A 23,048-nucleotide genomic window follows, 5' to 3' on the forward strand; every position below is an offset into this window, starting at 1 on the left:
CTCTCTCTCTCTCTCTCTCTCTCTCTCTCTCTCTCTCAAGGGAGAACAGTGGTGCCCTCCTTTTGTCTCAACAAGTAATTGTTATTATGTGAGGGACAAATCCATTATTTTTCTCCTCAAATGACTGAATCTTTTAGATTTATTTATTTTTTCAAATAAACAGAGTCTGCTGATGTGTCGGTTAGAAAAAGTAACTACCTTTAGAATGTTTAAGAATATACAAACTTAGGCAATATAATCCTCTATTAATCTTGTTAAAATATTTACGAAAAATATCTACAGGGCTCTAGTGTATAAAAAATAAATTCAACTTTAAAAAATGTTCCAGTGGGTACTTAAATGCTTGCTGAAACTGAACTATGAGAGAAAGAGTTTTAACAATGAACTAAAAAAACATGATACATGAAATAAAAAAAGAGTATTCTCAGAGGATTAAAAGAATGATAATAAACTGAGAGTGAGAGAGAGAGAGAGAGAGAGAGAGAGAGAGAGAGAGAGAGAGAGAGAGAGAGAGAGAGAGAGATTGAAGTGACATCGAATTAAGAGAGGAAGAGTTTTAACAATGAAATAAAAAAAAACATGATACATGAAATATGATTAAAAGAATGATAACTGAGAGAGAGAGAGAGAGAGAGAGAGAGAGAGAGAGAGAGAGAGAGAGAGAGAGAGAGAATGAAAAAAACATGATACATAAAATAAAAGAGAAAGAGTTTTAACAATGCAATAAAAAAAACAGACATGATACATGAAATAAAAAAGGTTTTAAAGTGAAATAAAAAAACATGAATGATAATAAACTGAGAGAGAGAGAGAGAGAGAGAGAGAGAGAGAGAGAGAGAGAGAGAGAGAGAGAGAGAGATTGAAATGACATCGAACTATGAGAGAAAGAGTTTTAACAATGAAATAAAAAAAAACATGATACATGAAATAAAAAAAGAGTATTCTCACAGGATTAAAAGAATGATAATAAACTGAGAGAGAGAGAGAGAGAGAGAGAGAGAGAGAGAGAGAGAGAGAGAGAGAGAGAGAGAGAGAGAGATTGAAATGACATCGATGAAATATGAAGACACGATGCTCAGTGATTGGAAAGGGTGTCTGTGGGTATGAATGGGGAAGGGGGGGGGGTCTTGCACACATGTGGAATCCTTCTCTCCCTTTATCCTTTGTCAGAGCCCCGATTCGTTCAAAAGCTCTTGCAGGGTGGAGTAAGCTCTTCTGGGGTCCAATACCGAAACGAGACTTTTTTTCTTACCATTTTTTGTTTTAAAAAAGATTTTATTAAGTACTACTGTCGACTTACCTTATTTACTTGAGATTTTATAACATTTCTTGAGAGTATATTTTTCCATTGAATTATTGACGTGCAGATTGGCAGATAGTTTGGAAATTATCCTCCAGATCAAATGCCGAAGCAGCTTATAATTTTGACATTCTCTCTCTCTCTCTCTCTCTCTCTCTCAAGAAATGTCGATCATCTTGACCCGGATAGAAATGCCATTACGATAAAGCACCAAGTAAAAGACCTAAGAGTCATTATCGACAACTTAATATGATTTACTTAAAGAGGCAGAATGAAGCAAACTGTGGTAAACATTCGGCATGGATGCTAAAGTCTCTTTTAGAAAAAGAAATCATCACTATGACCACGCTATGGGAGACTTTGATCAGATCAATCGTAGACAGGTGCTCTCCAGCATGGTCCCATACCCAGCTTCTAGGGCCAGATAGGTAGGCTGGAGGGCGTATTACACAGTTTTACAAAATGGTTTGCCAACTTGCACAACCCTCCCTTCTGTGCTGTTGTGAGGGAGTTGAAACTACGTAGCATCCAATATAGGTACGAACGCTATATAAAATTCTATACCTCTACAAAATCAAAGGGAAATTGGTTCCAAATCTAGCAACACACCCATTAAACCGAAAACCCTTGCACTTCAATTCCACCACAATTTTAGACCTGCTGCCAGATGTTCTCTGCCTCAACCTGCCCAGCCGAGATTGCTCGCACATCACTATTGGCGCTCACAGCCTCTAACTTATGGGATTGTCTACCTTACTGTAACTCTACACTCATAAATCAACCTTTGCACATATTCAAGCATAAGTTGGAAAAATTCCTGGGTATCTTGCCGGAGGAGCCGTGATGCAATACTAAGCTGGTCATTCCAGCGATCTTATTAAAGGCCGTAATTCTAACTCCATAAGGCATCTTGTATTCAATTTCGAAATCAGACCCAAAATCATTACTTTGTATAGCTGCAATTGGAGGTGTCTAAATCGACGTAGGGGGATGCCTCGACTTAGTAATCCCACCCCGCCTTCCCTGTCGGGTGGAGCCGATCACCTCATCAGGTAATCTCTCTCTCTCTCTCTCTCTCTCTCTCTCTCTCTTATTGATGCTTAGCTCACTGGATATTAGAGCGTAAATTGCATTAGTTAATGGATGTGTTTGTGTCATCGAAGTCAGTTACAGGAGATAGGGAATTTGAGGTAAAATGGCCTGGTATTGGCTATACACTTAGCTCAAAATTTTCCAGCAATTTGTAATTCAGAATCGAATAAGCAAGTCTGTTAATGCCATGTTTTCAGTAATGCATTATCCTTATGAAAGTCAACAACACTGTAAGATTTGAAATATTTTCCTACTTGGGTAACTCGTGTAATTTTTAAATGCATTCCTTAATTACTCTGTAATTATTGATTTTGTTATTCGGGTGTGGATGAAAATCGTGCTGTTGTTATTATTTATTACTATTTTTATTATCATGAGTTTATCTGGATCTTCCCAAACCTTGAAAATTATCTTTGTGGTCATCATGACCTTAGGTTTTCGTCAGATTCTCTCTCTCTCTCTCTCTCTCTCTCTCTCTCTCTCTCTCTCTCTCTCTCTCTCTCTCTCTCTCTCTGAACCGGTATAAAGTAATGAACTTTGATATTTGGAGTTTTTGTGTTGGCCGCGGTTACATTGTTCTTATTGGGAGACTTCTTAAAGGTTCGGTGTCGTTATGGGATTTTCATTCCTAATTATTTTGTCTTGAAAATATCTTCAGTCCGTAAGTATACACGTTTTCTAAATTATATTTTGGTTATTATGCCAAATCTGTGTTAAGACAGCCAAAATTACATATTCTGACAAACACCTCGATTAACACGAACCCAGAAGACAGTTACTTTTGCATCATGGTGACAATTAGAATGTGAAAGTCATATTATATCTCCAAGAGATATGTAAGTGTCATTTTTGAAAGATCTCGAATAAACATTTCCCGTAAGATATTGAACTGAAATATAAAATTTAAATCATATATAATAATTGGAAGAATGACCAAATTTCTAGGGCCCTATCTTCATGATAATGTGAGCCTGCTTTTAAGTTTGCCTGTCTGTCTGTCTACCACATATTGTGTGTAGGAATAGAAAGGGTTGTAGGATTTCTCTAGTGAAAGGAGCGGGGATCCCATCCCAATTGAGGGTATTCATATCTGATAATGGTTTGTCGTGTTGTCGTTCCTCTACGGCAGGATAAATGTTTTTTTTTTTTTTGTCTGTTTAATTCGTGAAAAAAAATAGTGCTGTTTTCGTTCAGGTTAAAGGTTTATTCAAGGTTTTATTCCCATAAGATAAAAGTATCAACTCATGTAAAATGTCCAACACCTTTAGTATTTCATCCCTCCCTCCTTCAACAATCCAGTTGATGCCCAGATGAATTTTGATCTCCCGCAGAAAGAATGCTTTTCTGTAAACGTGAAAGCAATTGTTTTGTTCTCCATTCTAAATGGATTTGTCTTGTTTGCAAGGAAACTGAAACTTTTTAAAGTGGTAAAGTTGCAGGCCCCTGTGGACGAGCCACGTGGAGACCAACGAGCTCTTTCAGAAACAGTCAGCTAAAAAATATAATCAAGATTAATTCTCCCAGTTCCGCTCTCCCCTCTCTCTCTCTCTCTCTCTCTCTCTCTCTCTCTCTCTCTCTCTCTCTCTCTCTCTCTCTCTCTCCACTCGGAATCTTTTCCCCAAGGCCAGCGGCGTTCTCTAAATGACTTAATTGATAAAATTCTTGACTACTTGTATTATTAATAGTTACTATTAATTACAGAAGTATTAAATGATGCTAAAAATGTTTGTGTTTATTTGAACAATTGACAAATTCATGACTTTTTGTATCATTAATTGTTACTATTAATTGCAGTAATATTAAATTATGTTAAAATTGTTAATGTTTATCTGAACTATCTTAAAACTCACTGAGCCATCATTTCACCTTCCCTTTTTACCTCTTGCATATACTGCTGTGCGTTACTTGCATTTAGCATCAGCACTTCACTTCACTCTCATACGTTAAAATTGTCTCAAACTTACACTAACCTCTCCATTCTTATATCCTGCAATCCCTTTCATTTCTTTTACTGTACCTCCATTCATATTATCTTTCTTCCATCTTGCTATCCAGAATATTTTAACAACTGCGAGGTTTTCCTCCTGTTCCACCTTTCAGACCTACCTACTCTCCATTTCCTTTCCAGCACTGAATGACCTCATAGGTCACGGTGCTTGGCATTTGGCCTAAACTTTATATTCCATTCCATTCCACTCTAATATCGGTCAGATCTGCCTCTTTTTCTGTCCACCCACTCAACAGATCTAAATACTCTCTTCATCAGCCCTGGACTGAATTCCCTCCAAACAGCATTTCAACATTTACATAATTTTTGCTGAGGTCCATTCGCTTCTTAACCTACCTCTGTACTTAATTCCCAGTAGACCAACTTTTTATTCTACATAAAATACTTTATCCCCTCCATGTTAAATTACTCACTTTCCTTTTCTCTCTCACTTTCTTCATGAGGACGTTGTCCGTCCCACTGTTTGTGATACTCGATCTTCCCTTCTTTCTTGCAGTTGCACTATGATCATTTGTTTTTCCTCTGTCGACCTTCTCATCTCCTCATCCACTTAATTGTTGTATTGTCTCTTTCTTTCCTATAAATGATCCTTGTAATCCTCATACTTCTTCAACTTCCATGTCGTTAATGCTAGCTCATTTTTTTTTTTTACATTTTCTCCATTTATACTCTTCTCACTTCTTTGTTATCAAACTTTCTTGTGTTGAATACTTCTTGATCAACATTTACAGCCCGTCCTATCCGGCTTGAACCATTTATATATTCTCTAGACACTCTTTTTATCACCATTACTTGAGTCATTTAGTCTCAAATCATACTCTGTATTAACACAATCTAGCAAACTTACTCTCACACTTTTGTCTTTCCCATGTATACTTATGTCATCTTTCTTGGTATTTAAATCACCCAGCACAACCTAATATCCATAATCGCTAATCCAAGTCTGGCAAATATTCACACGCTTATTCCCGGACTAGTCACACTTACACTCACAGTTACAACCTCTAGACCTTGGCTACAATTTTTTTTTTTCCACGCTGAAATTTACTTATACAGTCCTCGAACTAACCCATTTGTCCTTTTTCACACACATCCCCTGTCGACCTGACACTACAAGTATTATCCATCCATAGTTCTACGCTTTTCAGCTACAAAAGACTCAGTCACTCTGTGATCTCTCCATTCTTGTACACAGACACCGCCTTTTCACTTTCTCTTGAAGTGCCAAACCATCAAGGTTTTTCCCCCCCTGAACAAATCAACTATCGTACATTTCTTTTCTTGTGCACTGTTCCACGCGCATTCAGAACCCCCAAGCCTAGTATTTTATCCTTTCCCTAGGTTACTGTAACTTAAGCCCTAGGGTGTGTACCATTTGTGTGCCTGTCTCTGTATGTTTACACACAAATACACACACACACACACACACACATATATATACACACATTTTACCTTAAATTTATATATTGCGTCTTAACGCTCCTGGTATTCTTTTCTCGTTGCATTAGTTATGTGCGGTTGAGTTAATAGCAGATATCAGAATGATTCCATTCTGTAATCCGGCATTACAGGATAAAGTCGTTCCGTGATGTTACGATAGCTGTAATGAACTAATTACGTAACTGAGGGGCAATCAGAAGAAATAACTAACTCATATTTACTATTTTTCTTATCGACTACATTACTGGTAATGTTCCCAAGTCTAGAAATTGTGCTTAGTCAGTTGCAGCGGTCAGTTTATATTTGTGTAATTTTTATACAGATTACGGAACGTCGATACCACAAGTGGTATTCAAATTGGTTACAAGAAACTCGATAACACCCAGTTTTCTCTTTAGTACCCCAATATTGATGTGTCCAGTTAAAGATTAATCTTGAAAATTAAAGAATAAAGATTTGAGGAAGAAACGGTTTTTTTATATATATATATATATATATATATATATATATATATATATATATATATATATATATATTTATATATATATGTGTGTGTGTGTGTGTGTGTGTGAAAGAATGTCGTATTCATTCTTATTAAATGGGTATCTAAAACTTACAATACATTATATCTACCATTAATGTGCTAGATGTGGCTGTATTTAGTCTAATCTATATTTGTATGAACGGCCGACGCTGTTGGTCCGTAAGCTCACAGGACCATTATAAGAACTCGCACCAGACCTTAGGAGACTGTTGGCAGTGTGATAAGTTGCAGTGAGCACTGCGAAGCCATAAAGAGTGAGAGAAATTGGTTTTAGTTTTATGTAAAAGAAAACTATTGTGACGGCTTTGTCTGTCCATCCGCACTTTTTCTGTCCGCCCTCAGATCTTAAAGACTACTGAGGCTACAGGGCTGTAAATTGGTATGTTGATCATCCACCCTCCACTTATCAAACATGCCAAATTGCAGCCATCTAGTCTCAGTAGTTTTTTTTTTTTTTATAAGGTGAAAGTTAGCCATAATCGTGCATCTGGCACCGCTATAGGTACTAACAACACAGGCAACCACTGGGCCGTGGCTGAAAGTTTCATGGGCCGTGGCTGTACAGAAAACTCCATTACGCCGACGAAACCTCGGCGAATTTTTTACTTGTTTTATTATGTTATTGAAATTGCATTGATATTGAAGAACGCGATAAAAAGAAAACTGGGTCATCAGTTTTGTGTCATTTGGGGGCGTGCTGCCCTTCACACACTCCTGGAACATGTTGAAGGAGGACTTTCATTGTACAGTACATCTGAGTCAGTGCTAAACGGAAAACAGTTGAGATTGCCAAATTAGAGTTGTTCTTATAATGAAAAGTAATTTTATTAAGGAAATACTGAAACGGCCGACGCGTCTTCCTGCTTTGGGAAAGGATTGCGAAGGAGATTGCATTTAACTTCTTAACTATTTTTGAAAACAACTCGTCTCGTCATTATTAATTAGGCAAACTTGTAATGATGTCTTGAGTCCGTCATTTGAAATGCAATTCCTGCCTTCGGCTCTCTCTCTCTCTCTCTCTCTCTCTCTCTCTCTCTCTCTCTCTCTCTCTCTCTCTCTCTCTCTCTCTCTCTCTCCATCAAGAGGCTAAAAGAAGTGTCAATTACGGAGGCTGCGAGAAGAGCAGACATTTCATCGCGATGAGAATCTTCTCTTACCAGTTTGAGGAGAGAGAGAGAGAGAGAGAGAGAGAGAGAGAGAGAGAGAGAGAGAGAGAGAGAGAGAGAGAGATAAATAAATCTCAAGAGATCACCTTTAAAAAGGCTGCCTGTCGTAGGGCGGTGACTATTGCATAGATAATCGATACTGTAATTCGGAGATTTTTAGAAAAGTAGGGTTGGGGTATATTTTTGTTGGGTTGCACACGCACTGTTTTTTCTTGATCCGTTTTGAATAGACCACCAGGCTGTTATGAGAGAGAGAGAGAGAGAGAGAGAGAGAGAGAGAGAGAGAGAGAGAGAATCTGACACAGGTGTAGCAAGTGTTTGTATGTTGGTGCTTTTAAAGGTGACCTGTCTTGCCCCTTCCAACTCCCCTCTCCCCCTTGTCCTCCTCGTGCCCTTCCTCTGTGTCCATTCCTCCCTCCCTGTTTTTCCCTGCAGCTCCCAATGCAACATGGGAGAAGGTGGATGGGAGAGATGGGGTGAGGGGTAAGGGGTTGTGAACCAACAAAAATAATCAGCCATCGTCCTCCCCTACCCACCCCCAACCCTCTTCCCATCGTCCCATTGTGTATGCCTCTTCGGAAACGGACGTACTGACCGGACGTAATCGGAAATCATTTGCCGGAAGTGATATGAGTAGAAGTCTTCCTCCGTTCTTTCTCTGTGACTCCCCCCTCTCTCTCCCCATCCTCCTCCCCATCCCCAATCTGCCTTCCCCCATTTGCTGTTCGTGTGGTGGTGATTTTTTATAGTTGACAAAATTATTGTCTAAGTGTCTCAGATAGCCAATGAAAAAATTACCAATAAATTGAAATATTATTTAATAAATAATTTTGGACAGATCAGGACATTTGTTTTTCGTTGGCAGTTTTTCGACCCATGCTAAAATTAATGTCTGATTGCCCTGAATATAACCAGTCAAAAAGTAAGAATTTGTATGTGGTATGTGTTTTGAGATAATTGTTTAATACATTTGTATCACAGAGTAACATGATTTTAATTTGATTTTGGAGGACATTGCAGGTATCAGGAAATGGTTTTGAAAGAGGACTAGGTAAATGAAATAAACAATCGTATTTAACACAATAGGTTAGCATTGTGGAGCTTTGCTGTTACTTTATACAGATATGTAATTTACATCGGATCGTCTTTGATAGCCATATTTCTCCCTTCCCTCTTTCTTTTTTTATACACATACAATGGCTGTCATCTGGCCATTGTTACGAAACCATTTGAAGTTGCGTTGTCCAGTTTTGTATGAGAAGTCGCTTTCATTGGTACTGCTCTCGTTTTTGTGTTCAAAACTGAAAAGTTCAGAATAAAAGTTAGATGAACACAGAATTCCCTGAAAGCCTTTTACTTATGTAGACACAAATTTGCAAGCGTAAATCTTAATAACCTCTCTCTCTCTCTCTCTCTCTCTCTCTCTCTCTCTCTCTCTCTCTCTCTCTCTCTCTCTCTCTTCGTCTTTGTCTTTACCTCCATCTCCTTCTTCTTCTTTGTTCATGATATGGAATGATAAAATTGTGCCAATGAGGGTGGCCATTTGAAACAGTCCGAGCTCGAACTTGGGTGGAGACGAATAAAGCCAGTTTCCTGGTTACATGACATTGGTTACTGTAACGCGTCAGTCCTTCTTGGTATCCAGGATGTATCTTGGGCGTGTCACATGTCACATATTGCTTATTCACCTGATACTCAATTGAAGTGTAGCTTTTGAATTTAATATAAGTACCACGAGAATGTCCGATGTGGCATCATTGTGACACGCCCAAGATGCTCTCGGGGAACTAAGGACTTGATAAAGTACAGTAAAGAAGGGAAAGAAGAGAACATGAATCAAGTTATGAGCGGGGCAGAACCGCTTGTTTTATTGCCACGTTTAGTCTTTGCTCTGCATGGTCTGGCGTCTTCAGTAGCTTCCAAGTTCCTGATTATCGTTGGTCCTTTACTGAAGTTAATGAGGGCTTTTAGGATTACACTGGCCTTTAATCTCTTACGCAAATATACCACTGTCAACCTGAGAGAGAGACAGACGGGGTTAAGTGCTGGCCATCTGAGAGAGAGAGAGAGAGAGAGAGAGAGAGAGAGAGAGAGAGAGAGAGAGAGTCCTGATTTACTAACCACTGAATGAAAGTTGTGCTGTTTAATTGAAAATGTTTACAGGTTAGTGAAGTGTTGAAATCCATATTAAAAGGTTGGTAAACGTGTGTAGGTGGTTAGTTGTAAACACCTGAAATATTTACCCCCCCTCGGCGTCTCATTTACAGAGCGTTTCCTCTGACTACTTAAAATGCTAGAGGTAATGTTAAAAGTGTGTGTGTTATAGAGGGGCATCTCAAGAACGGTAGAACGGATCTTGATGGTCGTGGGTGAGAAGATTCACTGGGTGACTACCTCCTGGTGATTATGGAGACACCGAAGGAGATCTGGTGATTTTTCACCATAAAAACCACCAATCTCATTATTTAAATTATGTTCAGTAGCCAGAAATTATCAAGCTTTTGAATGTATTCATTATTACGAGCTAATTTTTCCCCCGAGTAGCTCTGGATGTTCTCTAGGGTTCGTTCACAGAACCGATGCTTAAGAAGAGCAACATGAAGTGAAGGCTTCCGAATAAGCCTTTTCGAAACCCTGTCATGGTGGGTTGACAAAGAGCGAACGTGGGACGCAGCAGAGATGCAGAGACCCGAAGCCAGGGCCATATAAAAGGATCTATCTGGGCGTCGTCGCCCGGGGGAGAGAGCCGCGCCGTGGGAGAATAAGAGCAAACCTGCGGAGTCGATCTTGAAGGGACTTTTAAACCTCAATGTACACAGCGGCGAGGAGGAGGTCTTTGGAGTGGTGGAGTTGGGCCGGATCGAGTTCTTGTCACTGAAACTTGCTCTTCCGGAAATGCCTTTGCTTCTTTTCTTTGTTTCCGCTTTTAAACGGTGTGTGTGTTCGAATACCTCATGTACAGTTGCAGACTATGTAGACATATATATTTATATTTATGTTAAGAAGCCAGAAATGCCATTTACTATCGAATTCACTGTACCAAAGGTCACGTGTGTGTAAGTGACAAAAATTCATATATATATATATATATATATATATATATATATATATATATATATATATATATATATATATATATATATATATATATGTGTATAAATATATTTCTATTTATTATATATGGATATATATATATATATATATATATATATATATATATATATATATATTTATTTATATATTTTTGGGGGTGCATATCATTTGCAGCTGCATTTTAGAAACTGATACGTCTCCTTAAGACTAGGACTAAACTCGTGGAGGTCTTTTTTTTTTTGTCACAATACATTTTCCTTTGTCACAATTAAGAATAAGGGATTATTTTTAAAGATCACTCCTGTATCTGTCTGTTTGTCTAGGGTTAATGATGGTAACTAATGATATAGTGTGTATCTTTTTAGTATATTTTCCTTTCAGTATTTAACTCTCCCCATGGTACACGTAGTGGTGCATCTTGTCATGAGCGTTTAGACATCCATGCTGGTCCCAAGTCATATTCGAAGAGAAAGGTTGACCGTAGAGCTAAAGCCCTTACATTGTAAATTACTCAGCAGACCTGAGCAATTTGGTGCAAGCGGTATTGGGGCATGAGAGGGCTTCAAAGCCGATGAAATAGGCAAGACTGTTATTGCAACAAACCTTAGCAGCATAGAGGTCAGGACTGTGACACAATGTGCCTAAATGATGGTCGAAGGCAGATAGAGCATGACTGATATTACTATGCATTGGCTGCACATTGCCGAGCATTAAACTGTTGTTATTGCATGTCATGTCCCCCAGGGAACATGTGTGTTAGCGACACAGCTGTGGGTGTTGCTACACAGTTAACGTTGTTAATAGAATGCGATTAGGGTCTTTGACTGGTCTCCGGCATCGGCTTAGCAGAACTGAGTGATATGGGAATGAGAGAGAGAGAGAGAGAGAGAGAGAGAGAGAGAGAGAGAGAGAGAGAGAGAGAGAGAGAGAGAGAGAGAGAGAGAGAGAGAGATTCGCTAGTCATGAGTGCAATTCTGCACTCCTTTGAGAAGAAATGTTCAAGTGTTATTTTTTTTCTCCTTTGAGAAGAAATGTTCAAGTGTTATTTTTTTTCTTTTGGTATATCTTTGTTAACCTTTCCAAATGCAGCAAAATGAATATTTTGCTGAAGGTGCGCTTAATGTTTTCATACTGAAATTTATTAGTGATTTGTTTTGTAATATCACGAAAAATCAGTTCAAAATTGCATTGCAAGTGTGTGCTCTATGAATGAAAATTTAAAGTATGGCATATTTAGAAGGTAATCATAAATGCTTTATTCTGTGCTATACTGTAATGAATTGTTAAATTTATTTTAATGTTAAATATCTGAGTAATGGATTTGAAGTAATATTTTTAAGGCATTACAATTATATTAAAAATATGCAATGAGTGTTTCAAAAATCAAGAACCTGGGATTATATTTTTAAATGCATTAGGAATATGCTTGAGAATTCGTACACTGACAATTCTAACTCTGATATCTCTAGGAATGTAGTTCAACATAAAAACAAAAATGGATATTGAACCAATTCAGACCGTATGCCCTCGGCCATTTATCACAGCGCTGTGGCAGCTGCAGCAGTTGGATTGGAAGGTATTAACCATACAGTCCGGCCTCTAAGGATATAGTTACCTGATATTGGCCTATGTGCCTCCATATTGCTGTTTCAAACAAACGTAGAGTGTATGACTTTACTCCAGGGAAAAAATAGACATGAGAGAGAGAGAGAGAGAGAGAGAGAGAGAGAGAGAGAGAGAGAGAGAGAGAGAGAGAGAGAAGGGACACTTGAACAAGGAATGTAAGCTGATGGCGGACAAAATGAGAAATTCAGGTAGGTGAAAAATAAAAACAAATGAAGTATGGAAGGTGATGTGAAAGAGATCCGTGTCTGGTGAGGAACCTAATCAGTCAGATCTGGAAAGGAATCAATGTTAAGTGAGAAATTATCGGTAGAATTAACTGATAATCAATGCCAGGAAAGAAACATAATTAGTGGAACACTATTGATGGAACAAGAGCATGAAAAGCGTCCAAGACTGTGAAATACATTCGGATAATTGAAGTTGGGGATTAGTACGTTGCAAGAAGCCATTTTTGTGGAGCTAAGCATCAGAGTATTCTGAATATAGAGGATCAGCATAACGGAAATAAGTTGAGACTGGAATAGGAATCAAATAAGGAAGAGAAAAAAATAATAAACCCATTTAGCTAGGAGAAAATCTGAATTAAAGAGAATTGAGGCAGCTTTATGATTTAGAAAACTTGATCACCTTCTCTCAGTTCTTTGCTTAGTTTGTCATTGGTTGTTCTTGAAGGTCAGCCGTCGTCATAATGAAACATCCGCCGTCTTCCTTTGGCAATATTGTTATTGCCCTCGAACGGACAGTCTTGGCAATCAAGCATCCGCAGTCGTTTTTGTCGTCCCGGAACCTCCGCCGCCGTTCTCAAACTTCTCGGATTTAGCGACAGCTTCCGACATCGCCCTAATCAAGAGAGAATCCGGGTGAAATCCGAGGAATGCCGTCTACGGAAAACTTGATAATTGCTTGCCGGCTTTTTGCGGCGCCCTGATTGTGGAGGCTTCTGCTGGAGACAGTTTTTGTCACGAGGGATGACGAAGGCTGTCCTTGTCGCCGCCTGCAGCGCTCGGCCGCCAAGGGCCCTTCGTCTCTCATCTTCATCTTCATCTTCATCACTACCACCACGCTCATTCTCCTCTTGTTTATATTATCATTTTTCCGGCTCTACATTCATACTTGACGCTTACAGTGTCTACCTATCTTTTCTTTTGTATTTAACACCTCGCAGCTGTAAGAAACTTTTGTATATACACTGTTCGTAAGCACACTAAATTAAGAAAGTTACTACTACATATACATACTGTTCAAAAACTGTCTCCTAATTTTCAGTTGCAAATCCATTAATTAATCATTTAGAATACTTAGTACAATCGTCCTTTTTGAAAGCTGTTGTCGTTCTTGTATAAAACTGCATACTGAAGAGCTTAAGAACACCCGAATGTTTAGGTTTGTTTTGTGCACGCAAATCGATGAAATCGTCATATTGGATTTTCTTCTTTTTTCCCTGTAAAACTTAATTAAATTGTAATAGAAACCGAAATTTATTTAGCTTTCAAATCGGAAAGACCGCTTCAAAGGAATATCGGAAGGAATTTCTATCTCATTTAAACACAGTTTTCAAATGAGAATGATGCAGAACAAAAGCAGACATTACCATTTACGGGGTTTATTTACGTAAACTAATAACTGGTCTCTCCAGTTGCTCTTGATATGTTAGAGTTTATGCCTTGAACAACTCCGTAGAAATGTGTAGACTAAATGCAATATGTACAGGTGTATGTATAATTATGTTTGCATATGCATTCATACTCATGTACACGTGTAGATGGCCTTCTTACGTATGAATGCTAACTTTGTAAACTGACATTTGAATGTTTCTGTTAAAATGTGCAAATGGGTGGTGACATTCATTGATTTGTAGAATTTTGAGAAATTAAATAAAATTTGTAAATCTGTAAGGTATCGGGGAATTAGTTTCATAATGGGATGGATTTGTTTTTCTCATCTGAATTTTTACTGTTACATTAGTTCCTATGGTTTTTTATTTCCGTGAGCTGGCTGTAAACATCCGCAGCCGATGTTGAAGTGAAAGGTGATTGGCGAACGGTCATGGGGTTCACCAGATATAATTCCAGTGCATCGGCCAATCAGAAGCGAGATTGAACCTTCGGTGATATCGACTGCGAATATTTACCGCCAGCTCCAAAAGCACAGAATAAAAGATATTGCCGTTAATTGCACACCAGGTCTTTTTCTTCTCTGAAAGTTTGCCTGCATGTACATGCTCATTTTAGCTCGTTCTCTTTGAGCGCCGCGCATGATAATATATTTAACGATAGTAATCGTAAGGTTGCTCGTTTTTGTAATTTCAGCGGAATGTATCGGGGAAATCATTTTCATTCGAACAACAGTGGCAAATGCTGATCTCGCACATTGTGGACATAACCTCCATATATAAGATTTCTTCACTGGAAGATGCTTTCCTGTTAGGCAAATATGTTCCGGTTTCTTATCAGAATCGAGATAACAATAAAAATCTTCGGTTCCTGTTATGAGCGTTTTTTCTATCGTAATCTTTTGTTATTATTAATTTGACATTTAAGTCTCTCTCTCTCTCTCTCTCTCTCTCTCTCTCTCTCTCTCTCTCTCTCTCTCTCTCTCTCTCTCTCTCAACCGGCCTCACTTGGTACTTGGGCTGTCATCCAGGACCGAGGTCATTATCTTGCAGGTATTGTCTGTGGCAATCCGACTTGCATTTAATTCTCCTCGTGTGGCTTATCGCAACAAATTAGTTTGCAGATCTCTCCTTCTCTTTCGCTCCTTCGTCTTTCTTCTCCAATCTTCGTCCTCCCACGTCCTGCCGGAGGGATTGTTAGCGGCAGTTGCTGAAATGGGGAGGAGCTCAGTGGAGAGGCCTGGCTGAGATAAGAAGAAATATAGAAATGAAAGTTTTGGTAGAATTAAGGTCAAGGTGGTTTTCATGTTTTATTATAAATTATCTCTCTCTCTCTCTCTCTCTCTCTCTCTCTCTCTCTCTCTCTCTCTGGCTTTTGGAGCCACTACCATTTTTTCTCATTTCTGTGTGTCTTTTCGTGTACCAGCTCTCCATTCTTTCTAAGAAACAACAAAATGCCATAAAAAAAAAACTTGCCCCGTCAAAAAAAAAAAGAAAAAAAATGGCTTTCTGTATTTGCTACACCCTGTATCCGTGGTTATAAATGTTGTTTTTATGTGGAGTGGGAGCGTATTTTCCGTGCAGCAGTCTTTTCTCTGCACCGTGTGCCCGGTCAATTTATGCGACCCTGTGTTAAGGCTGTTACCCAGCCGTTAATGGCAATGAGCATTACCTTTGCATAACGGAATTGCCGAGGTCGTATTTTTCAGCGCAAAAAGCGGACGTAAATATGTACGAGGGTTTATTAACAGCGGCTGGAACTCGCGACTTTATTTAGTGAAATGGCTCTTTCTTAAGTGACTTCTTAAAAGGCGGTCGTTTCTTTTGATGCTTAGGATTATTCTCGGAAAGGAAAGAAGGAGAGCTTTCCTTCTTCTACCCTACGGCAGAGAGAAGGCTCCACAGCGCATGGCCTTGTATTTTTTTTGTGCCCTTATCCAAGCTTTGTTTTAGAACAGAACTTCTGTAACGATCTTGACTATGAGTGGTGGCCACGACGATAATTATCAGTACTACTTGCATTGGCAAGAGGTGTGGTTATTTATGTGGTTTGCATATTTTTCTGAAAGCTAAGTATGTATAGATTCTTGCCGAACTTGGTGTAGAAAGAGTACCTTTGCAAAGGCAGCCTCATTAATCTTGTAAGTTGCAGTAGTCATTTGACCTTTCGTCTTTCTAGGTGGTCGATATTTGTAGAATTGAACTCGCATTCTCTGTGGCATTTCGTTTCCATTCATAGGTTCCGTTCAATTTTGGTTGCTTCGATTTGGAAATGGCGCAAAACAGAATCACGATTGTGTTCTGACTCTTTTGGTTTTGTTTAACGAAAATATATAATACCCGTTAATGACTCTGATGTTGAATATATATATATATATACATACACATGTATATATATATATATATATATTCACAAATATCGTTTAATATTGAATTCACTGTACCATGTGAATAATTGGGGCTCAAGGGAAATTATAATTGATAAGTGCTTCTCCATCGGCCAGGATTCACAGAAGCACTTATCAATTATAATTCCCCTCGGGTCTAATTTAGTCCCAGGGTATAGCGAATTCTATAATGAACGTTGTTTGTAGCATAATATTTGTGAATATAAAAAGTCACGTATGCATAAGTGATAAAAATTCTTTATATATATATATATATATATATATATATATATATATATATATATATATATATATATATATTATATATTTTTTCTTGTCAGATTTATTTACAGGTGCAAGTAGCATTAAACACAAACTATGATCGAAGTACGTTATGTGTGTCGAAGTTTCTTGCCAGAATGACTCATGCATTGGAAGCTCAGTTAATAATGCTGAAGATTAAATGTCTTTTGCATATAGTTTTTCTTATGCGTATTATTGGTTGAATGATTGATGCATGGTAATGTTTCTAAGTCTTTCTTGTTAGAGATTTGATTACATCGACTGTTGAATGAGGACGTTTGTTATTTGTTTATTCAGGAGTAGGCGTTCCGTTTTCTTATATGTCGCGTGCTGCCGAGCTGTTAAGAAATGTACTGTGTATCCCCACCCCGCCCCCCGCCAGCCCCAGATTTTGTCTACAGCTTTTATGCCATTTCAAAATCGGAACTACCCTGGTAACAGCCTTAAAAACGATCATAAATAAATTAATAATTAATAAATTATAATGAATAGATTATCCTGTTATATCTTGTTATAATAGATCTTCAAGTGGAAGGTACCGCAAACCACGCAGATAGATGACCAAGTTCACAACGACTTATAGGCCACAGAAGCTCAAGCAGGCTACGTAGAAAACCATTAAACTGCCTATAAAATTTGCTTTACGGCCTCTCGTATATTTTGGAGTGGAGTCTTTTGAGACGTTTATCATGCAGGTCGTTACACTTGCAAGCACACGGGAGGTCAACAATAAGCGTTTAGACCAGTTCGTTACATGCAAAATTGTTTTAGGTTGAGCATGAACAACAACATATTCGATCTAGGATAGATAGAAAGGTTTGCATTCCAAAGGCCTTTTGGATACTCTTCCCCCAACCATTTTCATTGCAGCTCACAGACTGGATAAAAAGAAATGGTTTATCTCGAAAAAAAAGTGGTCGGAAAATGTAGATGTCACTTGATAATGCGTTGACACGCACGCACAGATGCGAGTTTTTCATACGTATTTCCCACGTACTTGAATATTAACCTTACCAAAAGTATGCAATATTTGTTCATAGCGTATCACAGTCACGCACTCACACACTTCACAAGTGTGCATGATTGTGTAAACGGAGATCATGTATATATTAATAGAAAAATAATAAATACCACGCATGTAAGGATGCAAAGATAAAAGTCTCGTCCTATTAAAGTTCCATTCCATGAAAACCCGAAAAATGGGAACGTGAATCACATGAAATGAAATAAAAAAGAGTTAACTGAATAAAGAATTTAATTGATGTCACGTCTTTTCAATTTGAGTGACGCAACAGTACGAGAGGATCCGTTTTTGAGAAATGTCTGTTCGTCAAAGGGGAACGACTTACATGACCAGCATCTGACATAACCTTCCTCTCGAAATTTATGAGAAAGAATCTGGAAGGGATTGGTGCTTTAGCCTTTGTTCCCGTCATCAAAAATAACTGAACAAAGGATTGAATTCAGTCCATGTCTTGTCTGAAACAATGATTCCCCGACTTTTGCTTCTCTGGGTCTGTTGAAAATGCTTTTGCAAGTCACACACACTAGCACAGTTTGGAAAATACAGCTCATCGTCTGAGAGAGAGAGAGAGAGAGAGAGAGAGAGAGAGAGAGAGAGAGAGAGAGAGAGAGAGAGATTCCACTGCAGCAGAAAAGCAAAGACTAGGACAAATCCAGATGTCTAGTGCGATTTGCTTTTGTCTAGAACTGAATCGCTAGTCACATTACTGTCGTTTTGTAGGTGCTTTTGCCTTTCTTAGGGTTCGCGAAGCTAATTTTCCTCGGTTATTATTACCGGAAGAGTTGAACTGTCGGAAGGGGAGAGACAGTCGTACAAGCATGAGCGTAAAGGACCATAGTTTTAGCGCTGGAAACTAAATCCGAACCGATCTTTAATTTAGAGCTGCCACTGAATTGCTCGTTGTTAGACTCCGCTGTTAAGGATATGAGAGAGCGTAAATGACCACTAAAACGACCCCATTAAAAATCGATCAACCTTGGAAATTACCCTTCCTTTAATGACTCGACTTTTCGTTTGTCCCAACACCTCCCTTGCCCTGGGTAAAAGCCCGCTCGTTGCTCTGTCCTCCATAATAAGGAAGGCATTAGAGGGATATATGGGGTGCATGCTTTCTTGGGAGGGGGTAAAGGCATGTTAACGACGGATAAAAGGCGAGGGGAGTGTCAAGAAAGAGAGAGAGAGAGAGAGAGAGAGAGAGAGAGACCCGCGACTGGCAGGTCAGCTAAGAAGGAAAGTCGTCCTTGAAGGCTCCTGCTGCGCTAATCAATAGAGAGGGAAACACGTGAGGGCCAGACTGTTGTGCTTGTGCCAGACCCTCTGTGAGGTAACTTTGAAGAACTAAGAAAGAAAGGGAGAGGAGAGAATGCGCAAGTAGTGGCTGATAAAGGGGAGGGATACAAAAATTCGAAATAAGGAGGCTCTCGAGGAAATTGAATTTGAAATGTAAATGGCGAGAGAGGAGGCAGGAATACCACAATTGACCCTTAGGGACTCACTCCGTGTCATCTCTAGTCAAGAGAGTTCTTGTTACTAAGGGAAAGAAAAATATGATGGTCATTGAGTAAAGTTCTCTTTAATTTGGTGCTGGTACTATTTTTGTCCTTATTACTCAAAAAAATATGCACTCGAAGAAAGATAAAACCGGCATTAAATTGCTCAGCAACGTTCCACAGGCCAGTATGCCAAAATGTGAAAAAAAATAAAATAAAGAAAAATGTAACGAAATGGAGGAAAAAATAATTAACAATCACAAATCAACCAAAGTATTATTATAAACGTAAACCTTGGTTTATGCATTCTTCATTACAAAGAAGTCCTCCAGACTGACGTATCAGGGCACTAGGGAAGTCTTACTCGTTATTAGATGTCCTGTCCTATGTCCTGCTTGCCTTGCTGGCGTGGCCTGAGCTCAGCTGGGAATCGACACACGGTGAGTAACGACGCCATATCGCTTATCTCCCAAGATGAGCCGAGCGGAAGGTTCATTGGTGAAATATTGGACTGCTGTTGAAATGACAGAGAGCCTGAAATAGTCTCAAGTCGCCTCATCCTGTGAGGCAACTAATGTCAGGGCTTGTCGGTAAATAGGAGGGTTTCTAGGACGCCAACTTGTTTTGCTTATCCGTCATGAAGATATTGAACTATTTAAAGAATTTCCAAAAAATAAATGACAAGCTAAAAAAGACTGGGTTTGCTGAATAATATCTGAAGATAGGATTTTTTCTATTATTCCAATTTTGATTATGTAGGAAATAACCCAACCACACTCTCGCTTTTAATTTATTGATCCAAATAAGTAGAAACTTATTTTTAATATATATTTTCAGTTTCCATGTTCTGTGTGCATACAATTCCTTCAGCCTTCGTTACTGCTGGAATGGAAAGTGAAAATGACTTATTTTGTTCTCGATAGTGAATGCGAAAGAATACGAAACACTGAACGACGAAAGTTAGGATTTTGTGAGTGTGTGTGTGTGTGTGTGTATGCTCTCGCGCGCTCTTATTCGACCTTTGTGAATATTTCGAAACATTAAAGACGGGTATTCAATGATTTTTATATACTGGAACCGTCATTGATGTTTTATAACGCAGGAAATTTATTTTAACCACAGTTATAGTAACCAGAACACTGAAGGAAATATAAAACATCTTCGTCACTATTTGCTTTGCATTCATTCGAATCCTGCATTGAGTCTCAAACAGCTGAGAGTCATGGGCTAGCAATATCTGCGTAAAAAAGTTATATCTGCGTAACATAAAGACAAATGTATAAGGTCCACAATAATATATCAGTGGCAGAATGTGAGACTTTTTTTATAAAGTCTCACATTTTACCATGGATATATTATTGTGGACCTTATACAAAGTTACTCCTGTTCTCGGCATTGAGAGTTCTGCACACAAAGATGAACCTTAGTGCATTTTAAGAACACATTGGCGTACATTGGCAAGAAAATGGCAGCTCAAAAAATGAAAGAAACTGTGAGTTGGCTTAGTGGAATCTAAAAAAAAAAAAAAAAAAAATGGTCATTTCGGGAGACTAACTGCAGCCCTCATAAAGAATCCGGCCACTTTCTCTACCCGACTCTTTCTGTAACAAAAAGGATGTCTTAATGAGAAGCACAACTTATTTTGTGTTATTTTTTTTCACCTCAATGAAGATAATTGTTTCTTCATCAGTATACGGGGAAAATGATAGGATCAACTCTTGTTGAATGTGATTCGTTTAAATTATTATTATTATTATTATTATTATTATTATTATTATTATTATTATTATTATTATTTTTTATTATTTCAGGTGTTCTTGTTTAGAAATATCTATCATTTCTTGCTCTCGTTACGAACTTCAAAAATGTTTAAATAATCATGCTCAGATATCCCTTTGTCAAAGAAGTTATTCTGTTATAATAATAACGCACATTCAGTTTGATGTAAATTTGGAAATGAAATGTTAGTCCTTTTTTTTTTGTTGATCTAAGAATTCTTTTTATAACTGGTCCTATCTAATAAAAGAAGTATAACGACGGAGTTATAGTTATAGACTACTCACTCGAAAGTAAAAAGGTATATTAACCTTTTCTCATTTTTAACAGCTAGAAATGTCAGTCTCGCTACAAAACATTTTAATATGAAACTTATGAAACTAGAAAATTCTACACTTATTTTATATAAGCGGAATTGTGTAATTGGTCGATGGCAAACATATCCCCGAGGAGCAGACCAAATACCAGTGGAACGAATCTTTCAAAACTCATGGAGGAATGTGCGATCTAAATAACGAACAACAAAATTAATGCCTGTAGACTAAAATTTTTATAAGAGTATTATTGATGAGAGAGAGAGAGAGAGAGAGAGAGAGAGAGAGAGAGAGAGAGAGAGAGAGAGAGAGAGCACGCGCTTTAAAGGAGGGTATTACCTCGTCGAGACCCTCCCATGGTAAATTCAGTCTGTGTCTGAAATGGTAATTGAAATTCAGGAGCCCAGTTCTGACGCTGGCATTGGTTGTAAAGTTATTGTAATCCCTGAATTACAGAGTAAACGTACTTAGCTTCGTGCTCAATGCAAACAGTTTAGCCCTTATAGAATTGTTACGCCCAATTGACCTCTGATGGTTTTAATATTTAGAGGTATATTGGATCGTAGATTGGGAAAACCAGAGTCTTACGAAGATGAAAATCCTGCTTTAATTGTTTTTATTAATTGTTTAGAGTAAGGATATTGTTCATTATGCATTTATTGCCCCGTTATGAGTTATTAGAAGTAGAGACAATCTAATTGGTGAAAGAAAACAAAATATATGAAAATTTGTCATCATCTCAGTTACTGTCCGAGCAGTGAATGATGATGACTTTTACGTATACGTTAAGGGAAACCTTTCCAATACCATTAATTTCAAAGCAAGCCTCAAGAGATTAGAATTTATTAAGTGTTAAAAACCGAGGAAAAGTCTCCCCAAAAAAAAAAAAAAAGCATGCAAGTGAACACCAACCATTACGTTTAATCTTGGGGAAATATTGTCAGCATTGATAAACCTTGGGAAGAAACCATTAACCTTACCCAGATGAAAGAGAACACAAAGAATGAAAATAGGACAATCAGGTGAGCAGGTAGGTGGTATTGAGATGTCATTGCCCTCAGACAAGAGGCACAGGGAATTGTTCTCTCCGAGAGAACTCGTCTGGAGTGACGACTTAGAGGGAAGCAATTGCATGAAATGATTTCCCAGAGTCACCTGTCACCTCCCAGTAATTGGGGAAACTAGCAGGACGACATCAGGGGACAAAAAGCGACGTGAGAAAAATAAATGGTGGTCGGTACAACCATTACTTTGATTAGGGGACGTTGCGAAAGGCGATACAATGGTGTTTTGGTTTCTTTCTTTTTTTTCATTATAGGTAATTACGTTGATTACTGACTTTTCTGTTAATTGTTGCTCTTAGCAAATTCCTCCGGACAGAAAGATTGACCTTTAGTAATAACCTCAGCCGTCGGGATGAATAGGCTGCTCAAAAGTTGATGCCTTAGCATGTATGAAAACATTTTAGATATTGTTCCTTTTTATTTTGAGTAAAGTGTATTAAATTATACTAACGTGTGCTTGTGTGCTTCTGTATAATGCTCTGAAGACAAGCAAAGCACATTCCTGGCACCACCGACTGCTTGTAAGGAAAGTAAGTGCACAAATATATATGTAAACGTTCGCATACATTTTCTTAAATAAAGAACTTATGAAAATAAAATGCTTGCCTGATCAATCTCAGGCTTATACAGAAATAAGGAAATAAAAAATATAAAGAAAAAATCAGTAACGTGTGTGTGTGTGTGTGTGTGTGTGTGTGTGTGTGTGTGTGTGTGTGGAATGAACACCTCTTTAACTGAAATCGTACAACCCAGAAATCTAAAAATGCATAAAATTTCATGACAGATCAAAATTGCATAAGTACCAAGCT

At 38.2% G+C, this 23,048-nt stretch overlaps 1 protein-coding gene across 11 annotated transcripts in view; it reads left to right on the top strand.

Annotated features, from left to right (window-relative positions):
- LOC136830811 (protein PALS1-like) overlaps positions 1 to 23,048 on the top strand; it is a 580,368-nt gene that overhangs the window by 321,343 nt on the left and 235,977 nt on the right. The window lies entirely within an intron of this gene.

This window comes from Macrobrachium rosenbergii, chromosome 47 (genome assembly GCF_040412425.1).
Source record: "Macrobrachium rosenbergii isolate ZJJX-2024 chromosome 47, ASM4041242v1, whole genome shotgun sequence".
Classification (NCBI taxonomy): Eukaryota; Metazoa; Arthropoda; class Malacostraca; order Decapoda; family Palaemonidae; genus Macrobrachium; species Macrobrachium rosenbergii.